The sequence below is a fragment of the Erinaceus europaeus genome, chromosome 16, assembly GCF_950295315.1.
Source record: "Erinaceus europaeus chromosome 16, mEriEur2.1, whole genome shotgun sequence".
In the NCBI taxonomy this organism is placed as follows: domain Eukaryota; kingdom Metazoa; phylum Chordata; class Mammalia; order Eulipotyphla; family Erinaceidae; genus Erinaceus; species Erinaceus europaeus.
In genome coordinates, this window is record NC_080177.1 from 64,908,287 (window position 1) to 64,930,186 (window position 21,900).

The following is a 21,900-nucleotide window of genomic DNA, read 5'->3' on the forward strand; positions in this document are numbered from 1 at the left end:
GGGTTTACAGTCAACAATATTTATAATATTTATACAACTTTTCCATATTTGGTAACTACTCCCTTCCCTGATCCAGATTTCTGTTCCTTTTCCAGTCATGACATCATCTCCCCAGACAATAACTTGGATCCAACTGCATATCAATCAGATTTCAGACTCAGGGAAAAAAAAAAAAAAAAAAACTAGTATAGCAACAGGCCCTTTGGAATATGACTAAAATATGCCTACTAGCTATCTACAAAATGGAGTACCCCCCAACTCTTCATCTGCACTATTCCAGCCTTTAGGTTCATGATTGTTCAACAATTTTTTAGCTTTGTATGTTAACTCTCTTTTCAGCCACCAGGTTCCAGATGCTAGCATGATGCTGACCAGACTTCCCTGGACAGACAAACACACCTATGTGTCCTAGAGCTCCACTTCCCCAGAGCCCCACCCTACTAGGGAAAGAGAAAGTCTGAGTGGGAGTATGGATTGACCTGTCAACGCACATGTTCAGCGGGGAAGCAATTACAGAAGCCAAACCTTCCACCTTCTGCACTCCATAATGACCCTGGGTCCATACTTCCAGATGGTTAAAGAATAAGAAAGCTATCAGGGGATGGGATGGGATATGGAGATCTGGTGGTGGGAATTGTATGGAGCTGTACCCCTCTTATCCTATGGTTTTATCAATGCTTCCCTTTTATAAATAAATAAACAAAAAAAGAGAAAAAAAACCAAAATCTGTCTCTTGACCCTTCCCTTTGCCTCTTGGTGTGGGTACCTGGTATCTAGGCTTTCTGACTTCCACCTGTTCCCCTACCTCTGGTATTTTTGTTTCCTCATTCCTTTAAAATGTTTGCGATTGAATTTAAGTTGCTCTCCTAACTAAATTTCATTCTTAATTTTTCAAGTAAATTTTCTTAACATGTTGATTGTTTCTATGCTTACTGGCCATTCATGTATTTGGTTAAATTGTCCTAATATGACAAAAGAACCTAGAAATTACCAAAATGTGGTTGTAAATTATCTGGAGACACATTCACACATGAAGAATATTTAGGTTTTTTCCATTGGTGCCATGCCAAATAAAGAAGGTGGTAGGTTTTTGTTTGTTTTTCTATATCCTTGATATATTTGAAGAACTTGATAAGTGTAAGTACTAGCCCTTCCTTGAAGGTTTTTCAGAATTTGTTTATAAAGTCATCTGGGTCTACATTTTTGTTGTTGGGAAGACTTATGATGACTTTCAACTTCTTTCGTTGCAATTGCTCTACTTGTATTTTTTATTTCCTCCTGGTTTAATATTGGGAGGTTATATGATTCTAGAAACTCATCCATCTCTTTCAGGTTCTCTAGTTTGGTGGAATATAATTTTCACAAAATCCTCACATTATTTTGGATTTTGACATTGTCTGTTATCTCTCCCCTTTCATTTACTATCCAATTTATTAGGCTCCGTTTCCTACTAATTTTTTTGTCAGTCTGTCCAGTTGTTTGTCAAGTTTGTTTATCCCTTCAAAGAACAAGCCCTTAGATTCATAGATCATTTGAATTTTTATTGTTTTTTTTCCTTCTGGATGTCATTTATTTTCACTGTAATTTTTACTCTTTCGCTCCTTCTTTGAGTTTCCTTTGATTTTATTTTTCTAACTACTTGAGGTATTCATTCAGGTTTTTTGAATTTACTTTTATTAATTTTCTATTATATTTATTTATTTATTGGCTAGAGATAGCCATAAACCAAGAGTGAACGGGGAGACAGAGAGGGAGAGAGACATCTGTAGCCCTGTTTCACTATTCGCAAAGCTTTCCCCCTGTCGGTGGGTACCAAGAGCTTGAACCTGAGTTCTTGTGCATTGTAGCATGTGCGCTCAACCAGGTCCATCACCACCTGGCCCCTGATTTTTAAAAAAAATTATTGACTTAATAATAATAATCAGCAAGACCATAGGATTAGCAAGACCATAGGATTTCACCCAATTCCCACCACAAGAGTTCTGCATCCCATCCTCTCCATTGGAAGCTTTCCTATTCTTTATTTCTCTGGGAGTATGGACCTAGGATCATCATGGGGTGCAGAAGATGGAAGGTCTGGCTTCTGTAAATTGCGTCTTCACTAGACATGGGTGTTGACAGGTCTCGTTACCAGATGTGTGTGCCTATATAGCAATGAATTTCCCTCTTAGCTATACTGTTTTAGCTAAGTCACAGATATTCTGAGGGCTCATATCTTCATTTTCATTTCTTTCCGGGAACATCTTAATTCATTCTTTAGCCCAGTAGTTGTTAAGTATTGTGTTGTTTCTAAATTTTGGGACTTTCTCTAGCTGTTTGTTGCAGAATTTTATCTTAATTCTACTGTGGTCTGAGAAGATCCTTGGAAGGATTTCATTATTCTTAAATGTGTTTATATTGTCTTTAAAAAAAACCAATATTTTTTTTTAACTTTAATTGATTTGATAGGATAGAGAGTAACTGAGGAGGAAGGGTATAAAGAAGGAGAGAGTGACAGAGAGATACCTGTGACACCACTTTATCACTTGTGAAGCTTTCCCCCTGCAGGTGAGGACCAGGGTCTTGAACCCAGATCCTTCTGCATGGTAACATGTTTGCTCAACTAGGTGCACCACTATTCAGACTTCTGATATTGTCTTTGTACCTTAACATGTGGTTTATCCATACGAATGTTTCATATGGACTTGAGAAGAATATATATACCATCTTCTCAATATCTCTAAAAATGTTCCTTAGATCTAACATATCCATCTCTTAATTATCTTGTTTCTTTATTAACTTTATTCCTAGTTGATCTATTTGAATGAAAGGGGTATTAGTCACCTACTATTATTAGATTGCTCTAGATGTGGTTTCTCAGTTCTTCTAGTAACTGTTCTTTTTTTAAATATTTATTTATTTTCCCTTTTGTTGCCCTTGTTTTTTATTGTTTTTGTAGTTATTGTTATTGTAATTGATGTCATAGTCATTGTTGGACAGGACAGAGAGAAATAGAGAGAGGAGGGGAAGACAAAGTGGGGGAGAGAAAGATAAGACACCTGCAGACCTGCTTCACTGCCTGTGAAGCGACTCCCCTGCAGGTGGGGAGCCGGGAGCCTAGTAACTTGTTTTTATGTATTTTGCAACCCTTTCATGTGGTGCTCCTCTTGGTTGATTGACTCCCTGAGCATTAAATAATGTTCATCCTTCTTATATAACTTAAAGATCAGAAGATAGTGGCAAGTTATTTACAAAATAGTATATGAGAAAGGTTTTCAAACAAGAAGATTCTATCTTGCCAAATTTCCATTCAGGATGGATGGAGGTATGAAGAACTCCTCAGATAAGAAATAGTTGAATCAATTTCTACCAGATCTACTCTACAAGAACTTCTAAAGGCACTCAGAAAAAACTAAAAAAAAAAAAAAAAAAAGGTACACAGATTTTAAAAAGCATATAAAAACAAGCAAGATTTTCATAAAACAGTGACACTGAAATTACTTAATTCTGCAGCTTCACTAAAGGTATATGGTCTGAACTCCCCCATCAAGAACAACCCAGCCATATATTGTCTACAAGTGTCCCACCTGAATCAATAGAACAGAAATAGGTTCAAGTGAAGGGATAGACGACCACCATACAGCTAATGGTCCACAAAGAAGGGGGGAAAAGTGAGAGCCACATTCATATCTGACAATAAACTTTTCTTTTTCCGCCAAGGTTATCACTGGAGCTTGGTGTCTGCATAAATATACCACAATTCCCAGCAACCTTTTCTTTCTTTCTTTCTTTCTTTCTTTCTTTCTTTCTTTCTTTCTTTCTTTCTTTCTTTCTTCTAATTTATTTATTAAGGGTGACAGAAAAATTGACAGGAAGAAAGAGTCAGAAAGGAGAGATACTTGCAGGAATGCTTGACTACTATGAAACTTCCCTTGGAGGTGGGGAATGAGGTTTGAACCCAGGTCCTTGAGCCCAGGTACTTGCATATAGTAACATACTATAGAAATGATCCCTGATAGTATAGTCTTTTGCATATAGTAACATGTATGTTCTATGTGGTGTGTCAGCACCTGACCATTCAGTACCTATTTAAGTCTGGCTCAGAATATCCAATCCTGGGATTCTACATGTATCTATGGAATATGTGTTATAATAACTGCATTACTTTCTCTTTCTTAGTCTATAATATTTAGATGGTGAGGCGAGTCCTATTTTATTGTCTTCAAACTGTTAGCCTTTTATTGATTCACTTGAGATTTAATTGCTTGCTCTCAGTAAGTGTACTAATAAGAACAGTCAAGATCACTTCACTGTTCCCATTTCCAATGAAGTTACAAAAAAAATTAGAGCTGTAAACAGCCTGTTAAGTCACCTTTTAATCTTTTCTCTGGGTAGAGTAATTCCCTATGGTATCTTTCATCTCTCTCTCTCTCTCTTCTCTATCTTTCTCTCTACCCCCCTCTCTCTTCCTCTCTTTCTAACTTTAAAGAAGTCTAATTGTTTATCTCTTAATAGTACCTCTGAAAGGATATATTGGACATATCTTGGATGTAATAGAAATCATATGTTCTCACCAATATATACTATCCAGCATTTTCTAGACATGAACTAAACCAGGATGATTCCTTTTGGTTTTATTTGATACAATATTCTGAGTTATTAGTTGTAAATCTAGTGATAACAAAGAAACCCAATGATTTTACCAAGATCACAGTTACGTATAACTTTCAAGTTCATCAGGAACATGATTATAAAAAGTTTATGGCAGTTATAGTGGTGATGAAGTTATGCCACTCTGAATTTTCCTTTCCTGACTAACTTATTTAAAGAATAGGCTACATTTTCCTATAAACAGAGTCCAGGAAGTTAGGAGTGAAGTGTAATTTTATTTTAAATAACTCACCCAGGAACAGTATGAATAGCTATTTATAAAATTATAACTTATTTGGATACTGAAACATATATAAAAGTGAAAAGCACATGTAATAACACATGTCCAGGAAAATGGAAATAGAAAATGCTAAAATTACACTTGAAATTAAAAACATTTACTATAAGCATAGAGTAATAGCAACATGATAAAACTATGAGTTGTGGTTAGTTAACAAGAATTTACATGTAAATCACAATTCATATGTTAAGTGAAATACCTTTAAAGTTAATTTGATGTAGCAAATAAACAATAAATCCTAATTAAAAGTCTCAAATCAAGAAATGAAAAACATTAAGTTCTGCAACATACTTATCAGAGATGCCAGAGAAAAAGATTCAGAAGTGACTGCCTGAATCATCACGGAAAATCAAGGCAGTGGGTCAGACATTCTCAAATCAAGTCTTACAGAGCACTGCTTTCATGTTATGCTATTTATATAGGAAAAGAATAACAGTTTAAGGAAGAGTTAATTAATTTTTTCCAAAGAGAATCAAAATCATAAACAGACAGAATTTAACATGACCACTTAACAGCAGTAGAGGGAAAGCTGGCAATAAAAAGAAAGGAAACTATAAGTGTATATTTCAATTAGATTAGGAAACTGGAGTGCCTTGAATAGACTAATGACACACACTAGGTATTTGCTTGTTAAGTGAATAATTACCAAGACATTTTTCTATAACAAAAAAGTAGCAAAGGAGATTTAAACCTGGAAGTAGCACTACTTAAAAATAAAAGCTAAGCAAAGTCATCAAGAGAATGAAGTTTCAATAGATAAATGCATCAATGTTAACTAAAAGAACATCAAACTGATAATTTTCTTAATTTAGGGTTGAGATAGGACTTTTAGAACTGTTTGTAATAGCTATTAGAATTTTTATTGTGGGGAGTCGGGCGGTAGTGCAGCGGGTTAAGCGCAGGTGGTGCCAAGCACAAAGACCAGCATAAGGATCCCTGTTCCAGCCCCTGGCTCCCCACCTGCAGGGGAGTTGCTTCATAGGCTGAAAGGCAGGTCTGCAGGTGTCTTATCTTTCTCTCCCCCTTTTTCTTCCCCTCCATTCTCCATTTCTCTTTGTCTTAACAACTATGACATCAACAACAATAGACAATAGTAACTACAACAACAATAAAAAACAACAAGGGCAACAAAAGGGAAAATAAATAAATCTTTAAAAAATTTTAAAAAAGAATTTTTATAGTCAGCAAATGAAGGTTTAACAGCCCTGAAATTAATGCATTGTCTTAACTTTAACAACTTCACATGTTAAATGATGTATATAAACTATAAATGATAGAGTATTTAACATATCTGAAATAAAATGAAAAAAGGAAGACACAAAGGTAACAAATTGCAATTTCATCACAAATATATATATATGTGTGTTTCCTTTTTATAAATTAAAATTAAGAAAATATAAATAAATAAATAAATAATAAAATGCAAAAAAAACACACCCCAAGTATATACATTTAGCATTCAAGAATTTGTAGTATTTCAAGCAAGACTATCAACTATTGCCTAATGGAAGCCTTGTACAGTTGTAATTAACAAGAATTTTGCTTATAAACATTTTCCAGAAATTCCTCTCATATTGTTATTTATTTTAAATATTTTTCTTATCTTTGTTTATTGGATAGAGACAGTCAGAAATTGGGAGGGAAGGAGGAGATAAAGAGGGAGAGAGACAGACACCTCCAGCCTGCTTTACCATTCACAAAGCTTTCCCCCTGTAAATGGGGACCAGGAACTCAATCTCGGGTCCTTGAGCATTGTAATATGTGCTCAACCAGGTGCGCCACCACCTGGCACCCCTCTCAGATTTTTATACCAAAATGTTATATAGCAACACATGCAGCATAATAAACATGGGTCCATAATGATTCAAATTATGGTAAATCTACAGGAAATAGAGAAAGAATTTCTGTTCTATGTAAAATAGTTTACACATATAATTCCTATTAAATACTATGATAATAGTATTTGGTAGTTCATATTCTGAAATACATATAATATGTATAGTAGGCACCTGCTCCTTTATAAATCAAAAATATTTGGTTATAAGGAATATGTCTACTACCTATTTGATCAATTGTAGCTGTACTACTTGATAATACTTATAATAATAATAATACATTATAATTCACGCAAATATATTTTATAAGAATAAAGCATTTCATTTGGAGAGATATATCCTAGACTGTATTCTTTGCTACACCAAAAGGAATTTTCAGCAATTTATCATGTCTTAGCACTTTCAAATGATTTACCTCCATGTTGATTATTTGAAATAAATCATTTGTTGTAGTATTGTTAAAAAGAAAGGGAGAAAAAGGAAAGAAAGAAGGGAAGAAAGAAAGAAAGGGAGAAAGAAAGGGGGAAAGAAAATAATATGCTTCAGTGGAACTTTAGAACATAGTTCTAAGTTCTACATTAAAATATGCCTCTATTTTCATACATTTATCTAATAGAATACTAGAGTTTGCTCTCATAGTGCCTATGCAATAATTTCTCTTAATTTCTAATATTAAGCCTTTTCTTCATACAGATCTGTTTTGGACTATCTTTTAGCTCATATATTATTATTATTATTAATTTTATTAGTGATTTAATAATAATTTACAAGACTGTAAGATTAGATGGGTATGGCTCCATATAGCATCCATCACCACATTTCTGTGCCCTCCCCTTTACCCACTCCAGTTCTCCTCCTCAATCCTAAAGATAACCACCATAGTTATCACATAGTCTTAGCAACAGTTTAACTTTTTTTTTTTTTTATGTGACCATGGTTATCATTGGGACTCGGTGCCTGTAGCCACCCGCCCCCTTTTCTTCTCTTTTCTTTTATTTTGTTTTCTTTTCCTTTCTTTTCTTTATTTGGTAGGACAGAAATTCAAAGGGGAGGGGGAGTTAGAGAGGGAGAGAGACATAGGGACACTGGCAGAACTTCATAGCTCATGAAGCTTTCCTCTTGCAGGTAGGGAGTAAGGGCTGGAACTCAGGTCCTTGTGCATGGTAACATGTTCCCTCACATTTCTTTCTTTCTTTCTTTCTTTCTTTCTTTCTTTCTTTCTTTCTTTCTTTCTTTCTTTCTTTTTCTTTCTTTCTTTCTTTCTTTTTTTTGTAACAAGCTCCTGTGCTTCACTTATTGCACACAGGAGCAAAACCACCCAGTGGTTGCCTTTCAGAAAAATGCATATCTTTGGTGACAGATAAAATCTTGTTGCTTATCAAATAGGACACTGCATTGCCTGCAGGATACATATTTGCAATTGCTTCAGATACACATGATAGATCTAAAGGTCCTGCACTCAGAGACTGAGGGGCTTAAAAACTTAAAAACTCTTGACTACAATTTAGAGTTGTAGTAGCCATGGATTTTGAGCAAACACTAGGGAATAGTTCAGAGGAATCAGAGATCTGAAAACTGTACCTTTGTGACATCAGGGGAGCCTATGAAACTCTAAGATGTCCCAGTTGCCACAAAGACCCTGGTGATTGGAGCCAGACTAACCTTCAAATAAGAAAATTCATTTTGCCCTCATAGTAAAATTCCCACTTTCAGGATTATGTCTAGGAAGAGAAGGAGGTCTAGGATCTTCCAGATCCCTCCTCCCACACTATGGTTCTGGTTAAGGACATTGGATACCATTATGCCCTATAACTTCTTAAAAGCTCTAAAAGCTCCTCATTTACCTCCACAAGTCACATAAAAAGTAGAACCCTGAACCAACTGTGGACAACAGGAATCAAAACCGATGACTAAAACTTGGAAAATGCTTGTGCTGCAAAATGAAGACAAGGACCAGAAATTTAATGATGTAGTCCAGAAGAAGTATCAGAGAAAGAATTTAGGCACTGCACTGTCAGGAAATTTGAAGAAATACAAAGCTAATTTAATATGGAGAAATGGATTAAGAAAGAAACAAAAAATTACTTGAATTCTTATTATTATGACATTCTATGATTCATATATAATATTCCTAACTATTTGAGTACCAAAACTAATTATAAAGAATATGTTTATAAATGTTAGCAAAAAGTCCTCACATTGTGCATTTTTCATATGGTAATGTATAGACAAGGCAGTAGTATTTTAGTTGTTCTCTCTGAAGGGTTGCATTCTCCTGAGTGAATCTTGGGGATTTATTTTTTTACTTACTCTTCTGTTATCACATATCACCAAACAGTAGCAGTACTGGAAGCCTCCATTTTCCTTCTCCTTACACCAAGCATTTCTCAGGTCTCTTTTCATTTAGTCAATAATCACTCTATAATGAAAGAAAATTCAGATGTTTACTTATTTTACATTTATCAATCGTCATGTATCTTTAATAGTTTTACCTATCCTACAGTGCAAGTTTATTATGAGAGAAGAAATCATATATACATGTATATATACATACATATATATATATCCTTAATTTTATTTTAGTAAAAATGCAGTTGGTGTTTTAAGTGCCATAGATGATACTTTTTTTTACTTTCTATAATAAATATTTCACTCACTGATATCTACTCTTATCTCCCCAAAACTTGTTGATTTATTTATTATTTTTATTTTATTATTTTATGAATTTTTTGTGTGACTTTAAGTAGCATGATTAACCATAGATTTATTTTAACTTCATTTTTCTAATAAACCACTACTCTGTAAACCAAAGCTCTTAGTACTCCACTTTTTCCTTATAATCTCCCTAGTTCTCAAACATTTATATTCTCTAATTGTGCCCATGTAGTCTTTAATGTAATTCTTAACCCTATTAGATTTATTTGATTTCATATTAAACCTGTTTTTTTTCCCTACTAAATATTACATCAACCTTATGGATCCCCACACCTATGGACATATAATCTTTGACAAATCCCAGACTTTTAATAGCCCAGACTATTAAATGGGGTAAAGGAGAGTCTCTCCAACAAATATTGGGTTGAAAAAATTGGGTTGAAACATGCAGAAGAATGAAAATGAACCACTATATTTCACCAAACACAAAGTAAATTCCAGGTGGATCAAGGACTTCAATGACAGACCAGAAACTATCAAATACTTAGAGGAAAATATTGGCAGAATTCCTTTCCACTTAAATTTTAAACACATCTTCAATGATACAATTCCAATTACAAAGAAGACTAAGTCAAATAATAAAGCAATGGGACTACACCAGATTAAAAAGCTTCTGCACAGCAAAAGAACCTACTACCCAAGCAAAGAGACCCCTTACAGAATGGGAGATCTTTACATGCCATACATTAGACAAGAGGCTAATAACCAAAATATAAAGAACTCACCAAACTCAGCAATAGCAACGACCAAAAAAAGCAAGTGCCCCCCCATCCAAAAATGGGAAGAGGGTGTGAACAGAATATTAATCACAGGAGAGATCTAAAAGGCCAAAGACATGAAGAAATGTTTCAAGTCATTGATTGTTTCCTAATTCAGCTTTCAAATCCTATTCTCAACTCTAACACCATCTTCCCAGACAATACTTTAGTCCACCTATATGTTAAATGTAATGCTCAGGCAAAAATTACTAAAGTAACAGGTCCCTTGGTACATACCTAAAATAGATTTTCTAGGTTCTTCCCACATGAAGACTCCTAATTTCATCTTCTCTATTCCTATTTTGGGTTTCTGTTTATTAAACAATTTGCTCTGCTTTATTCCTTAACCCCTTTCAGTCACCAAGTTTCAGATACTAACATGACTCCATTCTGACTTTCCTGAGCAAACAACCTCATCAATGTGTCCTGAAATCTCACCTCACCAGAGTCCTACCCCACAAGGGAAAGACAGAAAGAAGGTGGGGGTATGGACTGACATCCATGTCCAGCAGAGAAGCAATTACAGAAGCCAGACATTTCACTGTCTGCACCCTATAAAGAATTTTGGTTAATCCTCTCAGAGAGGGATAAAGAATAGAGAAGCTTCCAATGGAGGGGATGGGACATGGAACTCTGGTGGTGGGAACTGTATGGTTTTGTATCCTTGTTATCTCACAATCTTTTTAATCATTATTAAATCACTAGTACTTTTTTTTTTTATTTAAGAAAGGAGACATTAACAAAACCATAGGGTAGGAGGGCTACAACTCCACACAATTCCCACCACCCAATCTCCATATATCCCACTCCCTCCCCCAATAGCTTTCCCATTCTCTATTCCTCTGGGAGCATGGGCCCAGGGTCATTGTGGGTTGTGGAAAGTGGAAGGTCTGGCTTCTGTAATTGCTTCCCCACTGAACATGGGCATCGACTGGTCGGTCCATACTCCCAGTCTGCCTCTCTCTTTCCCTATTAGGGTGGGTCTCTGGGGACACGGAGCTCCAGGACATATTGGTGGGGTCTTCAGTCCAGGGAAGCCTGGCCGGCATCCTGATGGCATCTGGAACCTGATGACTGAAGAGAGAGTTAACGTACAAAGCCAAACAAATTGTTGAGCAATCATGGACCCAAAGCTTGGAATAGAGGAGAGGAAGTGTTAGGGTGTACCCACTGCAAACTACTAGTACTTTTTTTAATGAAAGGAAGGAAGGAGACTAGTAAATGCAAGATAGTAATATGATACTGTTTTAATAAGAGTTATAATTATTGGCTCAACAGCCCAATGTAAATGAGATGATCATTTGTTTCCAAAATTGCTAACATAAAGTAATCATATATGATGAAGTCTGTAAATTAAAGCAGTCAACTAGAAAGGTAACTGATTTTATACCTTTGGACATAGAGATTTCTAAACTATATTTAAATTTAATGAAAAACAAATTACTTTTAATTTTATACAAGTAAATTGCTTTTATTTTTGTGTTTAAAATGTATTTCCTGAAAGATATACTTCTGTGTTTATCATAGTGTTATCATAAGAATTAATGTTATTTCAAAAATGTAAATCATATGGACAGTGATGAACCTGGTTAGCACACAGTGCTAAGCGCAAGGTCCTGCACAAGGGCCCAGGTTCAAGCTCCCTGGCACCCCACATGTATTGGGTCTGCTTCACCAATGGTAAAGCAAGATCCAGATGTCTTTCCTTTTGCCCTCTCCATCTCACCTTCCCCCTCTTAAGTTCTGTCTCTCCTACTCAATACAATGGAAAAAAATAGCCACTAGGAAGATCTATAGTGAAGGCACTGAGTGAGCCCCAGCGATAACCCTGGTAGCAAAATAAATAAATAAATAAATAAATAAGAGAGAGTATATATCCTTGAATAATTATTTAACCAGAGCACTACTCAACTATGGTGCAGAGTACTAAACCTGGTACCTTGCAGCCTCAGGCATGAGAGTCTTTTTGTATTACATTATGGTATCTTCCCCACCCTATTTTTAAATCATAAATACAGAGGAATATATATACATATATTCCTTTTTAGTTTCCTTTCTCTCTCTTTCCCATCCCTATCCTTTACACATGCACACATATTAAAATATATGCAGCCCAAATTTTGTCACAGATTTTTCCACTATTGACAAATCAAGACATAAATTTTAAAACTTCTCTATTTATTTATTTATTCATTTATTTATTTCAGTGTATGTATAATACTAAGCTTGAGTTCAAATCCAGTTCATTGTTATGTATGGTCATTTATGATTGCTTACAGGTGGAAATTTTGTTAACATGGATGCATTAGTGAATGGCTGTTGGACATTCTTCAAGATATTCTATAAGATAATTTACATATAGTTAAATGTGTAATGTCTTTAATTCTGTTTATCTCAAATTAGATTTAGATAAAGCCTTATAATTATTGTGAATATCTTACTCCAACATCTTAAAATCTTTCAGTTTGTTGCAAACAAATGCAAGTTTGACTTTTAGGCCCAAATGGTTACTATTATTTTCCCCTTTCAATTTCTTAGCTTGCCAATGTATATAATGCTGTTTCTCTGTCTCATCAGGTCTCAGAAGAAATGCTGATAATGATTTACAGCCTTTAGAATTGAGTCATGATAGGTGCATTTTACTGAATAAGATTCTTTCACCTGGTTCAATCTTTGCTCTAAAGTTTAATATTGTAATTTAATAAAAATGGCTTTGCAGCTGTGCTAGCTATCCCAATAAAGAGATATATGTATCTCAAAGCTGCTTCAGGTTCAAAGTTAAAACAAGAATTTTTTTTTTTCACTACTATGTCCGTCTTTTCCTACCAAGGGAAATCACCTCTTCAAAGGAAAAGACAGTAAATCTCTAAATCTCCATATTTACTCAAGTCCCAAGACTCTGCAGGGCAAAAGCTGCCAAGTCTATAGATTTACAATGTTTTATGATAATGATTTCTTCCAAGGGCTAACCCGAGATGAAAAGATAAATTAATTTATCCACTTCCAACCACTAGTGAAAGTTTAGTCTCCATTCCAAAAGCTGCCTTCAGAGCTTCCCCTGCACTATATAATTCATCAGCAGTGATTAAAATTTAAGAGCCTCTAGATATGACCATCTTGCACTGGGCTTATCAAGTGGAAAGCATTGTAAAATAAGATGAGTTTAGTGCTGAAGAGGGTACTATGACTTTTTTCCTGACCTTGTGTAACTAATACCATAGTAAAGGATAATAAGTTACTTGTCATTGACTCTGTGCCAGGCACTTTTTATATGTAATCTTCATTTAATTTATCCCAACATTCCTATGAAGATTTTAAGATATGAAAAATAAACAAGTTAAAGTTCTTTCCAGAAATCAACTAAGAGTCAGATAAGAGTGATCTAAATTCATGCCCTTAGGCAGTCTGGCCTGCAGTCTCCATTATGTTAAAATTTGCAGCTGTGGGTTGCGGAGATAGCATAACGGTTATCCAAAAAAGACTTTCATGCCTGAGGCACAAAGGTCCCAGGCTTGGTCCCCAGCAGCACCATAAACCAGAGCTGAGCAGTCATCTGGCCTCTTTCTTTCTTTTTGCATCTCTCTCATTAATATAAAAAATATATTATTAGGGAAAAATTGCAGCAGCTGAGTTTGGTTTGCTTTCTTTAGAAATGTTGATATGTTTTTCTTTATGTATTAATTTAACTTTTTCTTAAATTAGTAAATTGATAGTACATTAAGTTTGAGTGTTTTCTCTTTTTTTTCTTTATTTCCTTTTTAATTTATTATTTTTAATATTTTTTATTTGTTTTGCCACCAGGGTTATTGCTAGGACTCAGTGTCAGCATAAGGACCCCGCCGCTCCTGGCAGCCTTCCCCCAAACCCTTTCTAATTGTTTCTTTCTGTTTGATTGGGTAGGACAGAGAGAAACTGAGGAGGAAGGAGAGACATATCGAGAAAGACCCCTGCAGCCTTGCTTCACCACTTTTGAATCCCTCCCCACCTCCGCCTACCCCATGGCTCAAACATGGGTCCTTAGACTTGAAAAGGTGTGTGAATACCAGATGTGCTGCCACCTAGGCCCTTATTTACTTATTTTCAATGACAAAAGAAAACTTGAGAAAGTTGAGGAGGAGATAGTATAGTGGTTATGCAAAAAAGATTTCAATGCCTGAGACTCAGAGGTCTGAGGTTCAGTCCACTACACTACCATAAAACTAGAGTTTAAAAAGAAAGGAAAACCATATGATTCATCTGACTTGAGGATACAGTGATAGCAGATCAAATAATGTTTCAGATAATACATTTCATCTTTAATTTTAATGTTAATGTTAGATATATATTTTAAATATAAATTACTGTGTATAAATTAGAATTAAATTGTGTCCTATAGCTAGTTACTAGATTGATCAAGAGTATTTTAGCTTTTGGTTAGTCTTGGAGAAAGAGTACTACGCTATAGCATTTTCTATTACAATGGAGCAAATATTTTTATTGGATTTGTTTCCAATACCTAAATGTTTCTTTGTCCGATTTGTGCAAATTCAGGAAGTAAGCAATACTGCCTCAGCAACTAGCTTGTTACTAGTGAGTAGAACCTGTGAAGTGAGTCATTTTTTTGGTAAGGAAGACCATGATGATGTCTGAAGCCCTAGCATGTATACTCTTTCAAAGAAAACCTTTAGAAATAATAGGAAAAATTCCTCCTCAGTAGATCTCTTTAAAACAAGCACCAGGGCTAGGGAAATAGCATAATGGCTTTAGTTCCTGAGGCTCTGAGGTTCCAGGTTCAATCCCCTATACCATAATAAACCAAAGTGGAGCAGTGTACCAATATCTCCTATCCTTCACCCCTTCACCCTCTTTTCCCCCTCTCTACCTCCCTCCCTCTCTCTTTCTCTAACTCTCTCATTAAAATGAATATTTAATAAATAAATGAAGCACCAGTGAAAGGTAGCTAAAGCAAGAACTATAAGACTACAATTGTGAGAAAATGGGAAAACAGGAAGAAATAGCATTTGTTGATATCTATCAAATATGTAAAAAAGGGTTTAGAGTTCTTTCATGGAAGGATCAAATTATATATAGACCACAAAAATCAAAAGCTTATAGTAAAAATCTATGCCAATTTCTGTGGCAGAATAACTATTCAGTTAAACTATAGTGAAGATACTTCACAAGAGGTGAAGCAAATCTGCAGGTGTCTTTCTCTGCCTATTTCCTCTCAATTTCTCTCTGTCCTATCCAATGGGGGGAAAAGAAAAAACAGAAAAAAAAAAAATTAGCCAGGAGCAGTGGATTTGTAATGCAGGTATCAAGCCCCAGTGTTAACCCTGGAGGCCAAAAAAAAAAAAAAAATAGAAAAGAAAAATTAAGAGTGCATTTCATTTTTAAACCATTATCTACAAACTCTGGAACTTCTGTAAATGAAAAATTATATTAAAATAAAAAATGATCTTATTTATGTCTAATAAAATGTTAAGTTAAAAGTACTTTAAAAAAAACCCCCACAGAAATAACATAATAAAATCAAGCATTTCTAAGTTATTTTTTAGTGGCATGTTTTCTTGAATGTTCTTATGCATGCCTGATTTCATTAAAGAGACCAATCAGAACTAGGAGTGAAGAATTAGATTAGACATCTAGATAATAACCATAAAAGCATCCTTTTCAACACATCAAACTGCTGTTTATCTAAAACATTATAATGGAATGTTTTTGCCCATAAAAGTCATTTGAGATTCAAAGTTATATGTGTCAACAATTTGCATAAAATGTCAACTTTAAAGATTTAATACTGTGTACAAATGAAAACAAAAATAAACACAAACATAAGAGTTGCACTTTAATATAGGTATCTATTATCTCATGTTTGTATAATGGAAGTCAAATGACTTCATTATTATCTGTGCTATTATACTGAATACCAAATGAACTCATCAGACAGGAATATTTGCCTTTAAAAACAATTACAGTCCCATCAATGACAAGGAAAACACAACATATATTTAAATGTAAATATATCAATATAAATACATATTAAATAAATATATAATAAATATACTTATTTAGATAACTAAATAAATTTGATTTTGTGTTAACTGCTAATGTATTATTAACAAACAGTTCATTGTGCTTTTCTATAACCTTAGTACATTTGTGCTTTATTACACACAACTCATTTTTATAATCTCTTGCTCTACAAAATCTTCTTCCTGTTTTAGCAATACTACATTTATATATTGAACATATGAAAAAATCTGATGGAAGAATACAGGACCATAAAAAATCTGGTTACATCCAAAATGCAACCATTCTGGAAAAAGGTTTTCTTTTTCCTATTAACTCACTAATTTCAAAATATTTGTATTGGGTTCTAGGTTACACAAATTTATATTAAATTAGTTCTTTGAATAGGAGCCCACATCTACAGCCTAACCTAATTTATAGCAAGGGGGCCTAACTCATTAAATGGTGAAAGGAGAGTCTCTTAAACAAATGTTGGGGATTGAAATATTCAAGTCAACCAATACATCTCAGCAGGCACAAAGAGTCAACTCTAAGTTGATCAAAGACATGGACATTAGGTCAAAAACTCAAATACACAGATGAAAACATTAACAGTACATTTCACAATCTATGCTTCAGAAAGCTTTCAAGGACTCAAAGCCAACAGCAAAGAAAACAAAAACAAAAATAAAGCAATGAGGGAGTCAGGCTTTAGTGCAGCGGGTTAAGCGCAGGTGGCGCAAAGCGAAAGGACTGGCATAAGGATCCTGATTCGAGCCCCCGGCTCCCCACCTGCAGGGGAGTCGCTTCACAAGTGGTGAAGCAGGTCTGCAGCTGTCTTTCTCTCCCCCTCTTTGTCTTCCCCTCCTCTCTCCATTTCTCTCTGCCCTATGCAACAACAATGACAACAATAATAATTACAACAATAAAAAACAACAAGGGCAACAAAATGGAATAAATAAATAAAAATAAAATAAAGCAATGGAACTACATAAAACTGAACAGTGTCTTCCCAGCAAAAGGCATCACCGTTCAAACAGAAATCCACCTAGTAGCATGGGAAATCTTTACATAGCATACCTCAGACAAAGGGCTAGTAGTAAAAATACATAAAGAAGAAAATTAGCACCAAAAAAACAAAAACAAGCAACTCCATTAGAAAATGGGGCAAGGACACAGACAGAAATTTTACCACAGAAGGCCTCTAGAGGGCCAACAGATATATGAGAAGAAGGTGCTCAATCTCACTGATCACCAGAGAAATGCAAGTAAAGACACCAATGAGATGTTACTTTACACCTATGAGAATGTCATATATCAGAAAGGATAGGAACAACAAATGTTGGAGAGGATATGAGGGGAAAAGGACACTCCTACACTGCTGGTGGGTAAAATGATCCAACCGTTGTGGAAAGCAATCTGGAGTTTTCTCAGAACATTAGAGAAAGATCTACTTTATGACCCAGAAATTCCCATCCTTAGGATATACCCAAAGAAAACAAAAGCAGCTATCAAAAAAGATCAATGTTCACAGCAGCATCAATTTATTCAATAGTACCTGGAAGCAACCCAGATGTCCAACATCAAATGAATGGTTAAAAACACTGTGGTATATATAAATGATGGAATACTACGCAGCCGTTAGAAATGATGAAGTCATCTTCTTTGTATCATCCTGGATGAAAGTTGAAGATATCATGTTTAAGGATATAAACCAAAAGGAGAAAGACCAGTAGTGAATGATGTCACTTATAAGCAGGACTTAATATATGGGGACAGGGAGGGAGAACACAAAGTGAAATGTGAACTAGACAAAGTATACTGCATCAAAACAAAAGACTGGGAGAGCTGGGGGAGGGAGGAGTGGAAGAGAACTTGTGGGTCTTGCTATATAATGAAGCTGCACCCACATGTCAATGAATACACTGTAAACCTTTAGCCCTCTCAATAAGAAAAATAATAATAAAGTTGTAATTGAAGCATATTCAGTTTATTCTTTCAACATCCATTGTTTGTATTTAGTTAAATGGGTGAAAATTTGAATTACTTATAATCTGTTTTTTATTTACTAGGCCAGGTCCACAATGAAATATTTGAAAGTAGATTTTAAAAAATGACATTTGAAAAAAATCAAGTGAGTCCAATATTATGAAGTGATTGATTATAAAAATTCCAGAATAAAATGGATATTTTATAAACAGGTGAATAAAAGGTGCTGATGTTTATGAGAGACAGCATATTTGCTATGAAGAATTGAGAATTCAAACAACCTGCTTGTGAACATGGATAGTACACCTGGTAGTAAAGGAAACTGACAATGATTTTTCTTCCCTCATTGAGGCAATCAGAGATAAGCACAAAAATTCCTTACACTTATGTTCATTGGAGATCTATGACTAATTTAGTATTTTCTTGGGTATATTCATATTACAAATTCTAAAGTCTTCCTAACCTGTTAATTAGACATGCACTATCTTTCTTCCTAAATATGATGTTTTGTTTTTTTTTGCAATATAGAGGACTTCATTAATACAGATGTCCACTAGCAAATAAATGGTTAAGAAAGTTGTGATATATACACAATGGAGTGCTACTCAGATTTTACACATAATAAAATCATCTTCTTCACCTCAACTTGGATTAAAGTTAAAGGAACAATAGATCAGTTAGAATGAGAGGAATAAATGTCAGATAATCTCACTTATATGTGGAAATTAAGAAACCAGGAGAAAAAGGCAAAACACATGGAGAAACTTGTACGAGATGTAGTCTGTTGCAGTATGGCCAAGGATGTGGGGGCATGGGATTGTGTGTAGTAAAGTGTTTGAAGAGACCGAGTGGGCATTGGGGTCCAGTACACAGTGATTGAGGAAGACCTAAATTGGTGATGGGAACAGTGCAGATACCTATCACAAAAATTACTGTGAATCATTATTTCCTAATTAAAATAATAAAAATAGATAAAACTAAATGTTTTAGGATCAGGTAGATAATTTAGCAATAAGACATGCATGCCTAAATTCTATCCATTGCACTCTATGAGTGGTACTCTGATCTTTCTCCTCCTCTTTCTTGTTCTTCTCTCTCTCTCATCGGCAGGTGTCTCTTTCTCTCTTCTCTGTCTTTCCCTCCTCTCTCCATTTCTCTCTGTTCTAGCCAACAACTACAATATCAGTAATAACAACAATATAATTACAACAATAAAACAACTAGGGCAACAAAAGGCAAAATACAAAAAAAAAAAAAGTTCCCGCTTCCCTACACCTTAGAGTCCTTGTTAAAAGATAAGTTCTTTTTCCCTATGAATCACCCAGGACCTTCCAGATAACGGCTGATTACCATGACAAATAATATAATAATAATAATTAATAAATAGGAAAGATACATCCCCCAATACTCAGTTGGCTAAGGCACCAAACCTCTTTTTCTATAAAAAATTCAAATCAGATGCCCTGCTAACCACAAGAAGCAGATTGTTTTTGTTTCTTCCACAGGAATCCCAGAAAAAAACCATCTGGACCCCTGCACACCCTGACATCACCCACGACTACAGTGGCACACCCCCCTGAAACCCTAGATGTCACCTGATGCGATCTGAAGAACCTGATTCACAGACTCCAAGGACAGAACTTTTTTTACTGCCTGTCTGCCTTTCCTGCTTCTGCTTTGACCTGTCACGTTTTGGCGGTTCCAGCTCACTCTCTACAGAAAAGCAGAATTCCAGAGGCTGACCTTCCTCATGCAGCATTTCATCCCCTGCCATGTCTCCCCCTAGTCGCCTACTTTGGACTGAGACTTCTATCGGACTTGCTGGTATACCCTTTGGACACTTTAGACAATTTTACAGCAGCTTACTTTCCTTCACGTTAATGGTTTTTCATAGACTGACCCTGAGTAGTTCATAGACTTTACACACTGTTGCCCTGGGCATTAGATAAAAGGAAAGGGGGAGATGCTGGGAAATTGTGCAGATGCAGTCACATCTGCCATGTTGTCCCCTCAGGCTACTGCTAGTTCCCGTGAGAGTTGGGACATTCTCAGAGTGCCTGTTTCGCCATGTTGTGCCCTCAGGGCATTGTCTATTTCCCCGTGATATTTGGAGTGCTTTGGTTACTCCTCCCCCCTCCCATTCTCACGAGAGTTATTATCCTATCCTGGAGTGCTATGGTTACTCCTCCCCCTTCCCATTCTCACGAAAGCTGCTCCTATAAAAGCTTTTCTTCTTCCGCACCTCGCTCTCTTGCCAGTGCTCCACTCCGGTGTTCAGATGCAGGAAAGGTTACTGCGTGAGGCGGCCATTTTCGCTACCTCCATGTGGCCCAACCTGCTTCTCTAGCACCCAACTCTGAGATACCAGCGCAAATAAAGATTTGTGTTCCCTCTTCGCTCTGGACCTCCTCTCTCTCATCTCCGCGCCCCACACAACAACATCTCTCTCTCTCTCTCTCTCTCTCATCCTCCTCACAATAAATCAATCTTAAGTGTTGAGGGGATACTCAATGGTGGAAAGTAGGACTTAGATTCATCAAACCCTAGTCTCCATCCCCAAAAAAACTCATGCCAGAGTTGAGTATGGCACTAGTCTATCTATCTGATGGTATTTCTCTCTCACAAAATTAAAAATAAATAGTTTCAAGCTATTAACTTAGGCCTATATTTTCTAAATTTGTACATGTCATTTCATATAAGGCAAAGAAGTTAGTATTCAATAAAATGTACTGACAGAGTGGGGTGCTCACAATAGAAATCAGTCCAGCTATTCTGATCACGATAGATCAGGCATGTAGACATCATTTGCAGTGCTAGAAATGTCTAGCATTGAAATATACTTTATGCATAAAATACTTCTTACACTGCATCAGATATTAATGGAATATTAGTTGAATATGCTTCTGTAGAATATTACAGAGTGGAGTTAAAACTGAGAACCTCTTAGGAGAGTATTTCTCTAGGTGTTCCCTAGTGTATGTTTAATGTTTGCTAAAGCAGACACCTCAAAGTTCTTTATTTGTATTAAATCACTGAATGTTGATTGCATCCCTATGATATGGAGCTGTTATTTGTTTAAGAAGGTATAGGTGTGTCAGTGGTAACATAACAGAATTTCAAGTTAGAGGTCCTAGAGGTCCCAAGCTCAATCCCGAGTGCCTCACTAAGTCAGAGCTGAGCAGTACTCTAATCTCTCTTATGAAAAAAAAAATCAAGTCCAAATTGATATGAAGTAACTTATGATCTTTTGAATTTGAAAGGATGCAATTTGTTGACTTAATAATTTATAGAGTTGATGGGAAACCATACTGGTTATGTGAAAAAGCTTTCATGCCTAAGGATCCCAGGCAGTAGGTTGAATCCCCACCACAAGTCAGAGTAGAGCAATACTCTGAACTCTTTTTCTCTTTATCTTTCCCTCTGTGTCTCTTTCATTCACTGAAATAAAACATACCAACTCTAGCCCCTTTCATCTTGTTCCCATTTCTTTCTGGTTACCCATGCTCTGCAAAGCCACTTAGTAATGCAGGTCAGCAGTCATAGGGGATGTTGCAATATTTCTTTGAAACCCATGAAAGAGTAAAGAGCCACCAGATGATTAAATGATGACAACTGGACTTCCCTGGGCAGACAACCCCACCAGTGTGTCCTGGAGCCCCACTTCCCCAGAGCTCCGTCCCAC

The 21,900-nt window shown here is 35.6% G+C and overlaps 1 pseudogene; it reads right to left on the reverse strand.

Annotated features, from left to right (window-relative positions):
• Positions 1 to 3,906: 3,906 nt before the first annotated feature.
• LOC132533554 (small nucleolar RNA U3) lies at positions 3,907 to 4,007 on the reverse strand (annotated as a pseudogene).
• Between the last annotated feature and the right edge of the window lie 17,893 nt (positions 4,008 to 21,900).